This window comes from Phocoena sinus, chromosome 4, assembly GCF_008692025.1.
Source record: "Phocoena sinus isolate mPhoSin1 chromosome 4, mPhoSin1.pri, whole genome shotgun sequence".
In the NCBI taxonomy this organism is placed as follows: domain Eukaryota; kingdom Metazoa; phylum Chordata; class Mammalia; order Artiodactyla; family Phocoenidae; genus Phocoena; species Phocoena sinus.
In genome coordinates this window covers 67649868-67667450 of record NC_045766.1, presented here as the reverse complement: position 1 = coordinate 67667450, position 17583 = coordinate 67649868, and the positions used below count along the sequence as shown (strand labels likewise).

The window sequence follows — 17583 nt, the reverse complement described above, 5'->3', positions numbered from 1 at the left end:
TCTTATTTTCCTTCTTCTTGCAGCTTTGAGTAACGAACACTTTCTTGGTTTTCTTGAGTCACAAATACAGGACTCTGAAATGAAGTCATCTTCAGAACTCGGCTGTCATAGGGTACCTCTGAGGGAAACTAAATTTGTTTTCCTTTCTAAGCTATTTGACCAAAATTATTTTCCATCTCAGAGCCTCTGTTAAGGAAGTCAGAGCTCCCTTTCTGATCCTTCAAAGTTCTAAAAAAGAATAAAAGCTTTTCTTTGCCTATTTCGTAGCTTGGATGTATGTCCTTATTAATGTTATAAATGCCTGCCATGTCCATGTACTTTCAGATTCCTGGATAAACTGCTGATGCACTGAAACACAAGCTATAATTATACATAAGAGGGCTTCCCTGGTGGCGCAGGGGTTGGGAGTCCGCCTGTCGATGCGGGGGACGTGGGTTCGTGCCCCGGTCCGGGAGGATCCCACGTGCCGCGGAGCGGCTGAGCCCGTAAGCCGTGGCCGCTGGGCCTGTGCGTCCGGAGCCTGTGCTCCGCGGCGGGAGAGGACACAGCAGTGAGAGGCCCGCGTGCCGCAAAAAAAAAAATTTAAAAATTGGAATCTCTATGAGTAGCACCAGGTCTAAAAAAAAAAAAATTATACATAAGAAATGACCAGTATCAAAATTTTATTAACATTCTGGCTTTTCAGACTGGAATTTTAGTCCTTTTAATTTTCCTATATTCTCTGTCAAACAATAGTAGAGACAAGAGCTGAAGAAGTTAGCTTTGTAAAATTTTCCCCACTTGACCTAGAATCATAGATCCTAAGGTAAGAAAGACAAACCTTTGAAATAATTTATTACAAATCCCCCAGTTAATTGTTGAGAAGATATTTGCCTGGAGGTGTTGAATGATTGAACATAGAAGGCAAGTATAATTATTCCTTTCCTGGGGCTCTTCCAACCACACCCTACGTATTCATAAGACATGTACTCAGCCTCCGCAGAACTCCTAAGGCTGTGACTAAGTGCTTGACTACTATAATGAGAAAGTCTCCTCTTACAGCAGAAAGAGTCCAGAAATCAGACTTACTGGTTGAACTAGATACCAAATATAGTGTTATATATAAAATATCCAAATTTAAGCTTCTTTCTCTCCCAAAATTTCAAATGGGAAAAATATCAAAAAATAAAATTATGGTGTATCCATAGCATGTAAGACATGAAGAATGTTGTTTATAACACCTTTAAATATAGGAAAAAAGGGCTTCCCTGGTGGCGCAGTGGTTGAGAGTCTGCCTGCCGATGCAGGTGACGCGGGTTCGTGCCCCGGTCCGGGAAGATCCCACATGCCACGGAGTGGCTGGGCCCGTGAGCCATGGCCGCTGAGCCTGCGTGTCTGGAGCCTGTGCTCCGCAACGAGAGAGGCCACAACAGTGAGAGGCCCGCACACCACAAAAAAATAAAAAAATAATAAAATAAATATAGGAAAAAAATACAAGAAAATCTTGTTATATATATCATGAGTAAGGGTAGCATGACAACTGTGAATATAAGACAGACATGAGGTTCATTTCTATGTGTGGATTTAAAAAATCAGTTTTACATTTAAAGACATTTACATAATTAACAGCTTCATTTTTTGTTTTCTGAATATTCTACATAATATAAATTGCTTTCTAATATGCAAGTTTTTATTTAATAATATTCTGGTAGTTTTCTTTCTACTGATTGAGATACAAATCATTGTTTTGATACACTTTTATGGCAAAGTTGAAACACTAATAGGGATTTTCAGTTGTTTACCTTAGGCCACCAATATGTGCATTTAAGGAAATATGTATTTCTTATCTTTGGAGGACCAGTTCAATTCACCACACATTTATTTAGTGCTACTTTATAATGGGCTATCTATGTTTAGGGGCTTAGACCTTCATAATTAAGATTATGAAAAGAAAAAGGTTGTAGGGACTTCCCTGGTGGTGCAGTGGTTAAGAATCCTCCTGCCAGTGCAGGACACAGGTTCGAGCTCTGGTCCGGGAGGATCTCACATGCCATAGAGCAACTAAGCCAGTGCACCACAACTACCGAGCCTGCGCTCTAGAGTGTGCGAGCCACAATTACTGAAGCCTGCGTGCCTAGAGCCCGTGCTCCACAACAAGAGAAGCCACTGCAATGAGAAGCCCATGCACCGCAACAAAGAGTAGCCCCTGCTCACCACAACTAGAGAAAGCCCACGCACAGCAATGAAGACCCAACGCAGCCAAATATAAATAAATAAAATAAACATATTAAAAAAAAAGAAAAAGGATGTAGTAATGTATATGCAGAACATGTGCACACAGACTGAATGTGATCATGTGCACACAGACTGAAAACTGCAGGAGTCAGGGATTTGTGAGTGGTATTTTGTGCCGAAAGTCTGGAGAGTGTCACAGGGAGGCCATATGGTGGTGAAAAATCTAGAAAAGTGAGTGAAGGGCTTGGATTTTATCCTGCCCTATGAAGTCTACTTCCTATCTTCCATCATTTTTCAAAAATTGAGATTACAATATTAATACATTAAAAGAGTGTTAGGAAAAATAAACTTCTGAGGTAGATAGCCTGGGTTCAAAGCTCAGCTCCTGTACTTCATATGTAAGTTTGGACAAATGCTTTATCTTTCCATGTCTCAGGTTAGATATTTGTCAAATGGGGATCATAATATTATGGACTTCAATCAGTTTTTATGGGGCATAAATGAATGAATGAGTATAAAGTATTCATATTAAGTGCTCAATACATCTTGGGTATTATTATTAACATTGCATCTACTAGTATTTGGTATAACAAAAACCCATAATTTATATTTTATTTCAGTGAATCTTTGTCTTATCTCTGGGAGCATATTCCTTAAGGTGAAATATTTGTTTGATTTCAATACTATCCTCTTTTGAGACATATATTATTTTAAATGAATTTGGAGCTATAGAGATAAGGTTGCATTCTGAAAAAGAGGATAGGAACCAACCTGATTAGGTCAGAATCTTGGCTGTACTAAATTCTAAGCATTTGATGATAGAAAATAATTTAAATTTAAATAGTTTAAATTCTCAGGGAATTGTTTCCTGAGCTGTAAAATGGGGATAATATTTGTTTTCCACAGTTATAGTTTTATAGAGGACTATCATTGAATGGGACTAGAAAAGTGAGTAGAAAGCAGACCAGGCAAGGTCTTGCAGATGGTGTTAAGGAATTTGGTCTTTGCCCTACAGGCAATGGGAAGCTATACGAAGATTTTTAGTAGGAAAGAGAAATGATCAAATGTTAGTTTTTAAAAGATCAAGCTGACAGCAATGTGGGGAATATATTGGAGGAAAATAAGAGTAGGTGGAAGAAGCCCTATCAGAGTTTATTACAGGTGAAAAATAACAATAGCCTAGCTTAAGGTGTGGGTACTAGAAATGGAGAGAGATGTGTGGAATGAGACCTATCTTGGAGATAGCATTAACTGGTGAAACTAGTTTGGGAGGATAGGGGATGGCAGGAGTCAAAGATGACAAGCAGGTTTTGCCTTGAACATATGGGTAGAAGGGGGTGCCATTGACTAGGCAGCACTGAATGAAGAGCAAACACTATTGGAGAAAGAGGAAGATCACGAGTTAGTTTTAAATATCTGTTGAGTTTAAGGTGTCCGTGAAGCACCTAAATATAGATGTGAAGTAGATAGTTGAATAAATGACCTGGATCTTAAAGGAGAGGTGTGGGTTAATGGTATAGATTTGGTATCCATTAGAATATAGGTGCTCATTGAAATCAAAGGAGTGGAATAGATGCCATAGTCCTAGATGGAGACTGAAGAGTAGAGGACAAGAAGACCTGGGACAGATCCCTGAGAAAATTCTTACAGCTCAGTATGGGAAGATGAGCCTTCAAGCAAGACTAAGATTAAATAGCCAGAAAAAAAGGAAAATTAAAATTCTCTAAGGTTTAGAAGCTAAAGGAACAGAATATTTTAGAGGAGAAAGCGAATGACTGTTTTGGAGATAACTAAGTGATCTAATAAGCTAAGGAACAAAAAAAGTTTCTCCTGGATTTGGTGAAGTAGATGACATTGATAATAACGATGAAAGCAGTTTTGGTGGAATGTAAGGGGAAAATCAGAGGGATGAGTAATTGTCTTGCAGGGTTAAGATCAATGATTGTGAATTTATAAGGAAAAGGTTTTTTTAGTACCTTGGGTACAGGCACAGAAAAATCAAAAAGTCATTAATTTGAAGAATGTGCTTTGTTGAAAATGTGAAATGAAAAGAGAAAGGGGGCACTGACTTTAGGGAGGAGAGTAGTTGCAATAATGACCATGGACTCTAACCTGGATAGGAGAAGAGTAAAGAGCTGACAGATGGGGGAAAGCAGAGGATTTAATAAATCAATGATTCCGCTGAGGTTGAAGTTCAGCTGTACTGAGGGTAAATTATCCAATAAGATGGAATTTATAGAAGACTGTGGTCAGAATCTGAGATATTTTAATTATTGTTCTGAAAGGTAGGATAGCTTATGTGCTGACAAAAGAAGATTTGCACTTTGGGAACTAGCTGTTTCTTGGTTATCAAAAGTGGGCCTGAGGCCTTGATATCAAGCACTCAATTATGCCTCCAAAGGCAGGGTAGTATTATGATTGGTTGAGAGCTAATGTCCCAGAGGAGACTCTAAGTAGAGAGCAATGGGGCCCTAAACTATACATAGAAAATTTGAATAACTGTGTCTGGAGCTTAAAAGAGAGGTCTGAGTTAACAGCACAGTTCTGATGTTTGTACAGGTAGTCAAAAGATCAAAAGGGATCATTTTAGGGTAATAAAGCCTATATTTTTTAGATTTCAATATATGTTGCATTTTAGGACACAGAATGTAATTTTTTTTCTATTATAAACAAAATACATATTCAATATATTAGAAATCACTGATAAGCCAAAAGAGGAAAATGAAAATCACCTATAATCCCACCATAAAATACTGACTTAACAACAGGTCTCTCTCTTAGAGGTATATGCATACCTATTTAATTTTAATAGAGACAGGCTTGTATTGCACATATTATTGTGTAATATTTTTTCACTAAGGTATATATCATTAATACTTTTCAGGTCACTACATATCTATCTACCTCATAATTTTTAATACTCCACAAAGCAATACCTATTTGTCCAGCCCCAGATACAATAAAATATTCAAAGGACGTATTCTAGTTTTTATTTCCAAGTTGAAAAAGAGAAGCTTTCAAAGCACTAACTAGATGTGTGATTTGTCTCTTCTCTCAAAGCCATAGTGTTGAAAGGATTGGATTAGTGGATCTGTAAAATTTCTTATAGCTCTATAATTTCTGTTCTGTTCTATTTTATTCTCTTCTATTTTAAAACACTAACTGGTAACATCCTAGTAAATTCAGTATGTGGTCAATGTGTTCATCTGATTATACTTAGAAGAAAACTGAGACAGAGAACGTTAAGTGGCTAACACTGATTTCTTGGGAGAATAAGAGCCAGGGTTAGGAACAGAACCCCAAATGCCTGGCTCCAGTATGCTGTGTTCTCAGCTACTCAGCAGAACCAGGAAGGTAACCCTACCCTGCCACTCCAAAATACTGACTTACCCAATTTGAACCTCCGAGGCTTTTGAGGTTTCGGCATCACTAACCTTTATGGGCAAAAGCCTGTTTTCCAATCCCAGTGTGGCTTCCTTCTGGACATCCCCCTTTTCTAGGCCAGGATTCCAGCTCAGCATTGGCAATAAACCTCTGTACTCTGGATTCCGGAGTCGTATCCTGCCTTGTTGTCAGATCCCATTTTAATCTTTAGTGACTTTTCTGTTGGGTCACTCCACTGAAGCTGATTCCAATATTATATTCATTTTGACTTTTCTTTTGCAGACAGTTTTTGTCACAGTGTAATTTGTTTGGGGGCAGATTGGAGTCTGTGATTATAGACTAGCATTACATTAGTCAGTGCAAGCCTTGGCATTTACAGCTGCTTCTCTTTTGTGGTACCTTTTTAAAGTTAAGTTTCATTAAACTTTTAAAGGGAAAATGTTCTATGGAATTCATGAGCAAAATCTGAACTCAAATTAGGGAAGACTGTCAATTTTCCTGATCAACATTTAAACCAATATTAAGATTGAAAGGATATCAGGAGTCTTCAATGAATGAATCTAATTGGGAAGATTGTTCTATACACAGTTGCACTTGACGCTAAACAATCCTTATTTCATGAAGTACATCAAGGTAGCTATTCCATAATCTTCCTGGGTTATGGAGGAAATGTAAGTTCATTTGAAAAATCATCATATCTTTACGACATGTTCTGTTACTTGTACACAGGTAATATATGCTCATAAATAAGCTTGCAATGTTGTACAGAGTTGCAAAAAATTTGTTAAAGCCTTGATTAAAATTTGGGTGAACAAAAATGCCCTCTAAGAAATTGCTCTTAGAATGTTTGATGATGGATATTCAAGAAGCCTTTAAAGTATGGTAAACATTTCCCCTTTTAAAAATGTGAAGACAGAGGGGGCGCGGAAGGGAGCAGCCGGGCTGTGGAAGCGCGAGCAGGAGACCGGCCGTGGTCCCGATCTTGCCGCCGCCGCCGTCGGGGCTCACCCGGGGATGTCTCAAGGTCCCCAAGCACCACGCGGCGGCCGCCGTCCCGGCCTCTGAGGGCCGCCACGCCCCGGCAGCGCGCGCGGGCTGAGGGCTGCTCGGTGCCGGCTGGGGGCGCCGAGGGAGGGGCCCGGGCGGGCCGGGAGGGGCTGCCCAGGCCCCGCGTTTCCCCCTTCACCGCGGCCGGCGCCGGGCTCTGAAGCATGGAGGGAGTTCTGTACAAGTGGACCAACCATCCCACAGGTTGGCAGCCTCGTTGGTTTGTTTTAGATAATGGAATCCTGTCCTACTATGATTCACCAGATGATGTTTGCAAAGGGAACAAAGGAAGTATAAAGATGGCAGTTTGAGAAATTAAAGTCCGTTCAGCAGACAACACAAGAATGGAATTAATTAATCATTCCAGGAGAGCAGCATTTCTACATGAAGGCAGTGAATGCAGCTGAAAGACAAAGGTGGCTGGTTGTTCTGGGGAGCTCCAAAGCCTGTTTGTCTGATACTAGGACTAAAAAAGAAAAAGAAATAAATGAAACCAGTGAATCTCTGAAAACCAAAATGTCTGAGCTTCGCCTCTATTGTGACGTCCTAATGAAGCAAGTTCATACGATTCAAGAATTTGTTCACCATGATGAGAATCATTCATCTCCCAGCATAGAGAACATGAATGAAACCTCTTCTCTACTTAGGGCGACGTGTAATACATTCATCACAACGCTTGAGGAATGTGTGAAGATAGCGAATGCCAAGTTTAAACCCGGGATGTTTCAGCTGTGCCATCGGGATCCCTTAGTTTTTCCTGTGTCAACTTCTCCTGTTCAAATGATGAAGCGTCCTGTCAGCCACCCTGGTTCTTGCAGTTCAGAGAGGAGCAGCCACTCTATAAAAGAAACAGTGTCTACACTTCACCGACTCTCCCAGCGGCGCCAAAGGACCTACACAGATACAGACTCTTGTAATGATGTTCCTCTCAAAGACCCAGATAGACCTGTTCACTGTTCAAGAAATACACTTAATCGAGATTTGGCATCAGCAACCATTCCTGAGGAAAGCAGACTTTATGGCCCAAAAAAAATCTGAATCAGAAGATGCTCTTCCATCCTTCTCTTCCTGAGGAAACGGAAGTGTCCACCTTCCTCTAAGTATTGCTCTGCAAAAGCTGCTGTAATTAAACTATGTTATAGGGAGTAATTTTTCCCTTAGGATTACTCTGCACTTTATAGAATATTGTAAAACAAACAAAAAACAACCCACATACCTTTGAAGTGTATTTTATCTTTGTATAGTTTATTTGCAAGAGTATTTTCCTAATAACTTCACAGTATGAATGTGCATCTCTTTGTTTTTTGAACAAATGATGGTGTAACATTTTGACATCTGTAAGGACAAATGTAGATTTTTTTCTAAGAAACTGTGAGGGACTGACATCTTAGTCAGTGTGTATTGTAGCTTATAAACATGAAATCTTATAAACCTAAGGTTTCAGTTTGACAGAAGTGTGATATACGTAACTTGTGCCATGGACCAAATGGTCACTTTACCCCAGCTGAAACTGAGTTACGGTCGCAGCTTGATGGTGCTTGTATCATATTTCTTTAAGCAAAAAGGAAACATTTAATATTCGAAATAATTTTACCCCAAATACCATGACATTGAGGATTTTTTAAAAACCAGACTGTGCTGTCCTTTGTATATGAAGTTGACACTACTGATTTGTCAATACCAAATATTGGGTTAAAGTATTTAATTTTTACTTATTTATTTTTCTGTTGCATCAAAAAAAATGATTTCATCCTAACTTTTATGACCTCCCAAATTTAAGATGTGCATACCTTGTTATTTATATTGTTCTAGAAAAGAGGTTAATATTGTAGTGACCTTGCTCACTTCCACCAGAGAAATAAATGACTTGCAGTGGAAGAGGATTTTAATGCTTTTTTCCGAAAATAGACTTAAGTTGTTGTTGTAAGGTATTAATGTTTGCAGCTCTTTCGAATATCTAGACATTTTAAATTTATGAATATTTATAAAAAAGGAATCTGTCAAGGTGACTGCCCTACGTAACTTGAGAATGGCATTATTTAATTAAAGAACAAATAGCATTTTTTGGTAGTGCCTGTCCATACCTATTGTCAGTGTCTGCCTTGTAAACTGTTTTTTTCAGTTCACTTTGGAGTGATGGTTTTGTCCAAGGTTTTGGATGAGGAGCACTTTAAAACAAACTGGTTTGGTGTTTTTAAGTTAATCATATGCTTAATAAATATGTAGTTTGTGCATTAAAAAAAATGAAGACAGAAATGTAATCAACCACTATTTTTTTTTTCCAGGGAAATTTCTTACTAAATTTTTTTCTTAAAAGATTAAAAGGTTGGGGGCTTCCCTGGTGGCGCAGTGGTTGAGGGTCCACCTTCCAGTGCGGGGGACACGGGTTTGTGCCCCGGTCCGGGAGGATCCCACGTGCCGCAGAGCAACTGGGCCCATGAGCCATGGCCGCTGAGCCTGCGCATCCGGAGCCTGTGCTCTGCAACGGGAGAGGCCACAACGGTGAGAGGCCCGCGTACCGCAAAAAAAAAAAAGGATAGAGAGAGCTTAACTTAGATCAAATAAACCAAAATAACTTTTAAAAGAAAAAATTATTATGTTCAACTATAAAGGGAATTTTTCATATTGTGTGTGCGTTTTAATACACAGAACAAGGAATGTGTAAAATACTCAGAAGTAGTACTTCTATAAAGCCAATCAGAACTGATTAAACAGATAGGCATTATTTGAGAAGGGCTAAAAATTATGTTATAGATGGATATTTAATGACATGAAAAAATGTTCATGGCATAAAATCTAATAAAAACATTATAAAACAATATGTACAATACACACCTGTTTTAATTAAAATAAAGATGTGTGTGACTCTAAACCAAAGACCTAAGAGATGTATATCAAACAGCTTTACTAGCAATAAAGCTAAAATTTGTATCTCTATCACTTTGTATCTATGCTCATATGTAATATTCTTTTCAAGTAAAGTTGTTGACTGATTTTGATACCAGGGTTATGCTGGCTCATAAAAATAGATGTGGAATGTACACTATTTCTCTAGTTTCTAATGGAGCTTGTATATTCTTGGATTTTTTTTTCCGTTAAATATTTGGTAGAATTCACCAATGAATCCATCTGGGCCTGGAGTTCTCTATGTGAGGAATTTTATTATTATAAATTTAATTTATTTAACACACAGGGCTGTTCAGATTTTCTGATTCTTCTTATATTCGTTTTGGTAATTTGTGAAGCGAAATAAAGCACATCTTGAGCGGGAGAGGAAGAAGGAACGAGAAGGAAATGAAAAAGACAGGTACTCCTGTGATCCTTGGGAGGTGAGGTGTAAGGAGAGGCTAGAAGTGTGAATTTGTTATCAAGTTAGTTATCTGCAGGTGGCACATATTCCTTGTGTACTGAGAAAAGACATGAAAAGTGCCTAAACTGAAATGAGTTAAAGTACTGCCAATGACTTAAGAGTTTAATAGCTTCTGCATCTCTGATTTCCAAGACTGAATTCAACAATTACAGGTCTTAAAAATAAAAATGGAATTTAATCTATAAAGAGAAGATCGTATAAGTTGCAACAAAGCATAACGACTCTACAAACCACCTATCTCAGTAAAACTGTCAAAAAAGTTAATTTGCATGTCCACTTTCACTAAATTAAGTTGTGTTTTAACATTTTATATGCTCTTCATAAGTGTGAAGTTTTACTTTTAAATACTGGCCAAGTAAACCAAACCAAACCAAGCACATCTAGTTTTATTTTTTTAATAGATCTTTATTGGAGTATAATTGCTTCACAGTACTGTGTTAGTTTCTGTTGCACAACAAAGCGAATCAGCCATATGCATACACGTGTCCCAATATCCCCTCCCTTTTGAGCCTCCCTCCCATCCTCCCTGTCCCACCTCTCTAGGTCACCGCAAAGCAGCAAGCCGATCTCCCTGTGCTATGCTGCTGCTTCCCACAAGCCAACTATTTTACATTCGGTAGTGTATATATGTCCATGCCGCTCTCTCACTTCGCCCCAGCTTCTCCCTCCCACCCCATGTCCTCAAGTCCATTCTCTATGTCTACCTCTTTATTCCTGCCTTGCAACTAGGTTCATTAGTACCATGGGTTTTTCTGTTTTTTTTTTAGATTCCATATATATGCATTAGCGTACCGTGTTTGTTTTTCTCTTTCTGACTTACTTCACCCTGTGTGACAGACTCTAAGTCCATCCACCTCACTACCAATAACTCAGTTTCGTTTCTTTTTATGGCTGAGTAATATTGCTTTGTATGTATGTGTCACATCTTCTTAATCCATTCACTTGTTGATGGACATTTAGGTTGGTTCCATGTCCTGCCTACTGTAAATAGTGCTGCAATGAACATTGTGGTACATGTATCTTTTTGAATTACGGTTTTCTCAGGGTATATGCCCAGTAGTGGGATTGCTGGGTCATATGGTAGTTCTACTTTTAGTTTTATAAGGGTGCTCCATTCTGTTTTCCATAGTGGTTGTATCAGTTTATATTGCCACCAACAGTGCAGAAGTGTTCCCTTTTCTCCACACCCTGTCCAGCATTTATTGCTTCTAGATTTTTTGATGATGGCCATTCTGACCGGTGTGACGTGATACCTCATTGTAGTTTTGATTTGCATTTCTCTAATAATAGACCAATGGTACAGGATAAACTCATGCACATATGGGCACCTAATTTATGACAAAGGAGGCAAGAACATACAATGGAGAATAGACGGTCTCTTCAATAAGTGGTGCTGGGAAAACTGGACAGCTACAGGTAAAAGAATGAGATTAGAACACTACCTAACCCCACTTAACACCATACACAAAAATAAACTCCAAATGGATTAAAGGCTTAAATGTTAGACCAGACACTATAAAACTCTTAGAGGAAAACAGGAAAAACACTCTTTGACATAAACCACAGAAAGATCTTTTCTGACCCACCTCCTAGAGTAATGGAAATAAAAACAAAAATAAACAAATGGGACTCAATTAAACTTAAAAGCTTTTGCAAAGCAAAGGATATAAACAAGATGGAAAGACAGCTCTCAGAATGGGAGAAAATATTTGCAAATGAAACAACAAAGGATTAATCTCCAAAATATACAAACAGCCCATGGAGCTCAATATCAAAAAAACAAACAATCCAGCTGAAAAATGGGTGGAAGACCTAAATAGACATTTCACCAAGGAAGACATACAGATGGCCAAGGGGCATATGAAAAGATGCACAACAGTACATCTTTTTTTTTTTTTTTTGCGGTACGCGGGCCTCTCACTGTTCTGGCCTCTTCCATTGCGGAGCACAGGCTCTGGAGGCGCAGGCTCAGCGGCCATGGCTCACGGGCCTAGCCACTCCGCGGCCTGTGGGATCCTCCCAGACCGAGGCATGAACCCGTGTCCCCTGCATTGGCAGGCGGATTCTCAACCACTGCGCCACCAGGGAAGAGAATTTGTCATATCTTAGTGTTCACCTGAATCCTACTACGAATTATGGCAGAGGTGGGATGGGGAAGAGTGGCAATTTAGAAATTTGAGTGATGAGATCAAATAGAACATATTAGATTATATGTTAGTCCTGAAATTTGGATATAAACTTATGCAAAGGAAAAGTCACACATAAACATTTGTCATTTAAAAAAAAATTTCAAGTGCTCTGCAATGCTGTAAGTGTTATAGACATTTTTACAATCACAAAAGAAAATATGATAATAATCAAACAAATGGAAAATGCAAGTCTGGATCAATATGCAAAACTAATGGAAGCCATAAAGTTTTAGAGGAAGCATTTATGACTGTCACAGTTTATTTGAACAGTATGTGTCTTGGCGCCCAGAGAACAATCCTCCTAGTCTCCTCCGGCATCAAGGTTCCTAGCTCAAAAATCAGAATTCTTACTTGAATGACAGTTTGACAATTTTGTATTTATCAAAAGGAATGAAATCTAAAGCGACTATGAAAGAATAGTTTGCATGTTCTCATTGAACAAACATTTGTAAATTGACGTCTGCTTAAGTAAATTACCAAGTTGAGGGGTGGTAATAGGTTGGACAACCTTTATGCCAATTTAAAAATTCCCACCACCTTTTGGCTCTGGCTATCTCTGTGACAACCAGCAGTCTTCAGATATATCTTAACAGTTCCTCATTTCTTGCTTTTTGCCCTAGGGCTTCTCTTATGTCTTAATACAGGATGCTGTGGGAGCTGACGCAGCCTTTCTGGAACAGCTAGAGAGACAGGAGTCAGGGGATAAAAATCTCTCTCTCAAATGTCCTTAGATTGACAGTTCTGAGACATATTCTTAGTCCTCAGAAACTCTGCAGGGAAATTTAGTTCTGGTTGTTTATAGCAGAACCAAATCAATAATGCACCTTTGGATTCGTCTTCCTTTCTTTCCCAGTTTACTCTTGCAATTCCACAACTCTCGTTCCCTAGGATCACTTCACACATGTAAGACTGTCTCAAGCTCTGCTTTTTGGGAGAACTAAAACTAAACATTATTTTAAAATGTGGAAGTTTCCCTTCCTACCACAACAAACTCATGTGCTATATATATTTTTAGTTTGGCTCAAGCACAAGAAATACTGTTAGTATTATATCATGCAAAACAATTTTATGCAAAATAATCACTAACTGTGTCACAAAACTTGTTTTTAAAGCAAGTGGCAGAGTTGGAATTCAAAGTCAGGTTTGCTTACATCATCCTTTATGTCTCAATAAGAGTAAGAGGGTGTGCTCAAATAAGGCAATCAAGGACAGTTGGATAAAGACATGTTTACCAAGGTATAGGTAGGGTTAAGGAAATCCAAAAAGGGATGGTAAACTGACCCTGGGGTGAGGAAGAGCAGAGAGCCATTATTACTCCTGAACTGAAGAGGAGAGGGGAGGGAGTAATCAACAGAATGTGGAGATAGTAGCTCTATAGAGAGGGCTACCTGTCAGGATCTGCCACTTTGAGGACAAGAAAGCAGCCAAGCCACTGCAACCTAGCAAGGAGGGATCTAGGGGAGCAAGTACCACACCACCCACTACACACTGGAGAGACAAGTCCACTGGGAAAGTAAGTAAAATCCTGTCCTAGCCCTAATCCGGAGCTCCAATGGGATAAGAGATTGTGCTCAAAACAGACTGACTAGTGGGGAACAAATTCTGGTAATTCTTGACCCACTAACCTGGAGCAGGGATGGGCTACAAAGGACAGGGGAGTATTATGGAGGTCAGCAGCCGCTGACAAAGTCAAAGAGGGCTTTGCTACCTTATCCTTGGTGACGCTGATGAAATAGAAAAGCAAGTGGGACTAACAACAGACAGAGGAATAATTTAACAGTGATTAGAGTCTGGGGCCCCAGAGAACCACAGATAGAAGAAGACTCCCCTCCAGAGTAGAATCAAAACCTATTTGATTCTAAGAATGCAAAGAACTTCTCACACCTCCAAAATAGGGACAGGAGGGTACTGTCCCTGTTAAGACTGCTCAGGAGGATTTTTGAATTAACACAGAATAATGGTTGTTTTAGGTCTCCTATTCTTCCCCTTTCTGAATCAGAGCTTGTGGAGTGGTTTTTTTTGTCCCTGGTTTAACACTGTGCAATGTATGTGGAAGGGAACAGATAACTAGTTGTATTACTTATTGGCTGCTGGAACAGGAATCATGTTCAAATCTGAAGAAAAGGACAGCAAATCACCTGAAGATCCTGGACTTTGAGCAGTATACAGTGACGGGGTATGTCTCTGGGACATTTCTCAGGGGGGTCAGCATGGAGGGAAGGAGAAAGTGGATATTTGGTGAGTACAATTATGGACTCTGGCACAACTGGCCCAATGCTGACCAATATTTGTGTTTTCTTTTCGCTTAGTCCACAGCTAGACTACATTTCCCAGTTTTACGACAGAGATTTGTGGCCAAACAATAGGTCTCATCAATAAATGTGAATAGGGCTTCCCTGGTGGTGCAGTGGTTGAGCGTCCGCCTGACGATGCAGGGGACGCGGGTTCGTGCTCCGGTCCGGGAAGATCCCACACGCTGCGGAGCGGCTGGGCCCGTGAGCCATGGCCGCTGAGCCTGCGCGTCCGGAGCCTGTGCTCTGCAACGGGAGAGGCCACAACAGTGAGAAGCCGGCGTACCGAAAAACATAAAAAATTTAAAAAAAAAAAAAAAAATGTGAATGGATGTAATGACTGCCATCCCTGAGGAATAAAGAGCTTTTTCCACACATGCTCTCTTTTCTTTGCCTTAAGCCTGGATACAAAGATCATGTGAAGGACTCTGAAGCCCTACGTAATCAGAGGGGTTTGAGTTTGAAAATCATTTTGCAGAATGTAAGTTAATTGGATATAAAGTGAGAAAGAAAGAGGTTTCTAATTTGGAAATTTACTGACTGGGGTTCTTTTTATTGGTGGCAGTCAGCTTTATATGATTAATATAAAGAATTCAATTTAATGTTACATAAAATAAAATAATTAAAACACAATAAGTTAGAAGAAAATAAAGAAAACAAATCATTGCAGAAATTTTAAGATGTTTCTTTGAGATAAAAAATAAAGTAAAATGAAATGTTTATGACAAGGAAAGAAACTCACTAACAATAACAGGAATAAAAGTACAGCTCTAGATGAAGCAGAGATTAACTATTACGAAAACAAAATGAATGACTGTATGTGCCAATTTTGAAATTTTAAATAAATGAACAACTTCCTACAGAAATAAAACTTACAAAAACTGGATCAAATCAGAAGAAGAAAATTGACATATTACTGTTAAATAATCACACGTACACATACACACTCTCACACACCCAGTTATTTTTTGAGTTGAAACATACCAAAGATTCAAGGGACAGAATTACAGAGTTTTCCAGAAAACAAAATATCGGAGATTGTTCCACAACTTTATGAGACCAGTATAACTTTAATGCCCAAACAAGATTTGGATATAACAAGAGAGGAAAAATCACAAGTTAATCTCATTTTTGAACATATATTCCAAAAAAAGAGAAAAACATATAAAGCAATATATTTTATAAAAACATTATGGCAAGATCGTGCTTATCCAGCAATGTACACTGAATTCAATTTGGAAAAAAAAATCATTACAAAAATATATTAAAGGGGAAAAAACCATACAATAATCTCAGTATATTTAGAAATGTTTTGTTAAAATTTAATATTCATCAATGATGAATACCATGGTACACTAAGAAGGAGCTTAGGCTGAAAACAGGAAACTACAAAATACTTTCCATAAATGTCTAAGATACAGTCTTTTCAAAACTAGGATTAAGACAAAGATTAACACTTATAGTCAATGTTGTAATGGGGCAGAAAAAAAAGAATAAAGATATGTGGACTGAAAAAGAAGAAAACCAGCATTTTAAGCACAAATGAAACACCATTTACATGGAAATCAAGAAAAAAACTATGTTTTTTGTAAATTGTTCAAATGATTAATAGAGTGAAGCAAGGTAGTTAGATATATGACAAAAATTCTGCTCCTGGGTATGTACCCCAAAGAAATTCTCAGAATACAAGGGTATGATATTAGGAATTACTGAAGCAGTATTTGTGTTGGGTGTTAGAGTATTGGAGACATCATGAGTCACTCATCCTTGAGAGCTGTAGATAGTAATGTAAGTGGAAAGACATGTGGGATATTATGAAACAACTGGAAGCAATTTATAGATGCAATATAGCAAAATTTGTGGAATGCAACTAATGTAGCACTGAAAGAGAAATTTGTAATCTTTAACTACCTGTATTAACAATGAATACAATTTTAAAATTAATACTCTAAGCTTTTACCTTTAGAAGCTAGAAACCCAAATATAAGAGGAAGAAAATAATAAAAAGTGGAAGCCAGTGAAATAGAAAGTAAACTAACAAAAAAGAGAACACATTCACATATTCATAATTTGAAAAGATCATCAGTTTGGATAAAACCATAGTTCTGTAGATCAAGACGAAAGAGAAAAACCACAAACTATCAATATTAGGAATGAAAGAGAGAACATCCCTAATGATCTTACAAACATTAAAACACAATAAGGCAATTTTGTTGATAACCCTGTGCCGATACGTTTGACAATTTAGATGGAAATTTTAAAAAATAAATTTATTTATTTATTTACTTTTGGCCACGTTGGGTTTTCGTTGCTGTGTGCCGGTTTTCTCTAGTTGCAGAGAGAGGGGTTTACTCTTCATTGCAGTGTGGAGCATGGGCTCTAGGCAGATGGGCTTCGATAGTTGTGGCATGCTGGTTCAGTAGTTGTGGCTTATAGGCTCTAGAGCACAGGCTCAGTAGTTGTGGTGCATTGGCTTAGTTGTTCCACGGCATGTGGGATCTTCCTGGACCAGGGCTCGAACCCGTGTCGCCTGCATTAGCAGGTGGATTCTTAACCACTGAGCCACCAGGGAAGTCCCCTTAGATGGAAAATTTATTGAAAGACACAAACTATCAAAACATACCCACAGTGCTCGCTTCAGCAGCACATATACTAAAATTGGAACGATACAGAGAAGTACATCCCCTGCACAAGGATGACATGCAAATTCGTGAAGTGTTCCATATTTTTGCAGCTCTATTTACAATAGCCAGGAGATGGAAACAACCTAAATGTCCATCATCGGATGAATGGATAAAGAAGATGTGGCACATATATACAATGGAATATTACTCAGCCATAAAAAGAAAAGAAATTGAGCTATTTGTAATGAGGTGGATGGACCTAGAGTCTGTCATACAGAGTGAAGTAAGTCAGAAAGAGAAAGACAAATACCGTATGCTAACACATATATATGGAATTTAAGAAAAAAAAATGTCATGAAGAACCTAGGGATAAGACAGGAATAAAGACACAGACCTACTAGAGAATAGACTTGAGGATATGGGGAAGGGGAAGGGGAAGCTGTGACAAAGTGAGAGAGTGGCAT

The 17583-nt window shown here is 38.6% G+C and overlaps 1 non-coding gene and 1 pseudogene across 1 annotated transcript; both read left to right on the top strand.

Moving 5' to 3' along the window:
• Positions 1–6809: 6809 nt before the first annotated feature.
• On the top strand, positions 6810–8135 carry LOC116753446 (annotated as a pseudogene).
• Positions 8136–17123: 8988 nt separating this feature from the next.
• LOC116753761 lies at positions 17124–17225 on the top strand. The gene has a single exon (XR_004349862.1). It is a non-coding gene; the product is annotated as a U6 spliceosomal RNA (small nuclear RNA).
• The last annotated feature ends 358 nt before the right edge of the window (positions 17226–17583 follow it).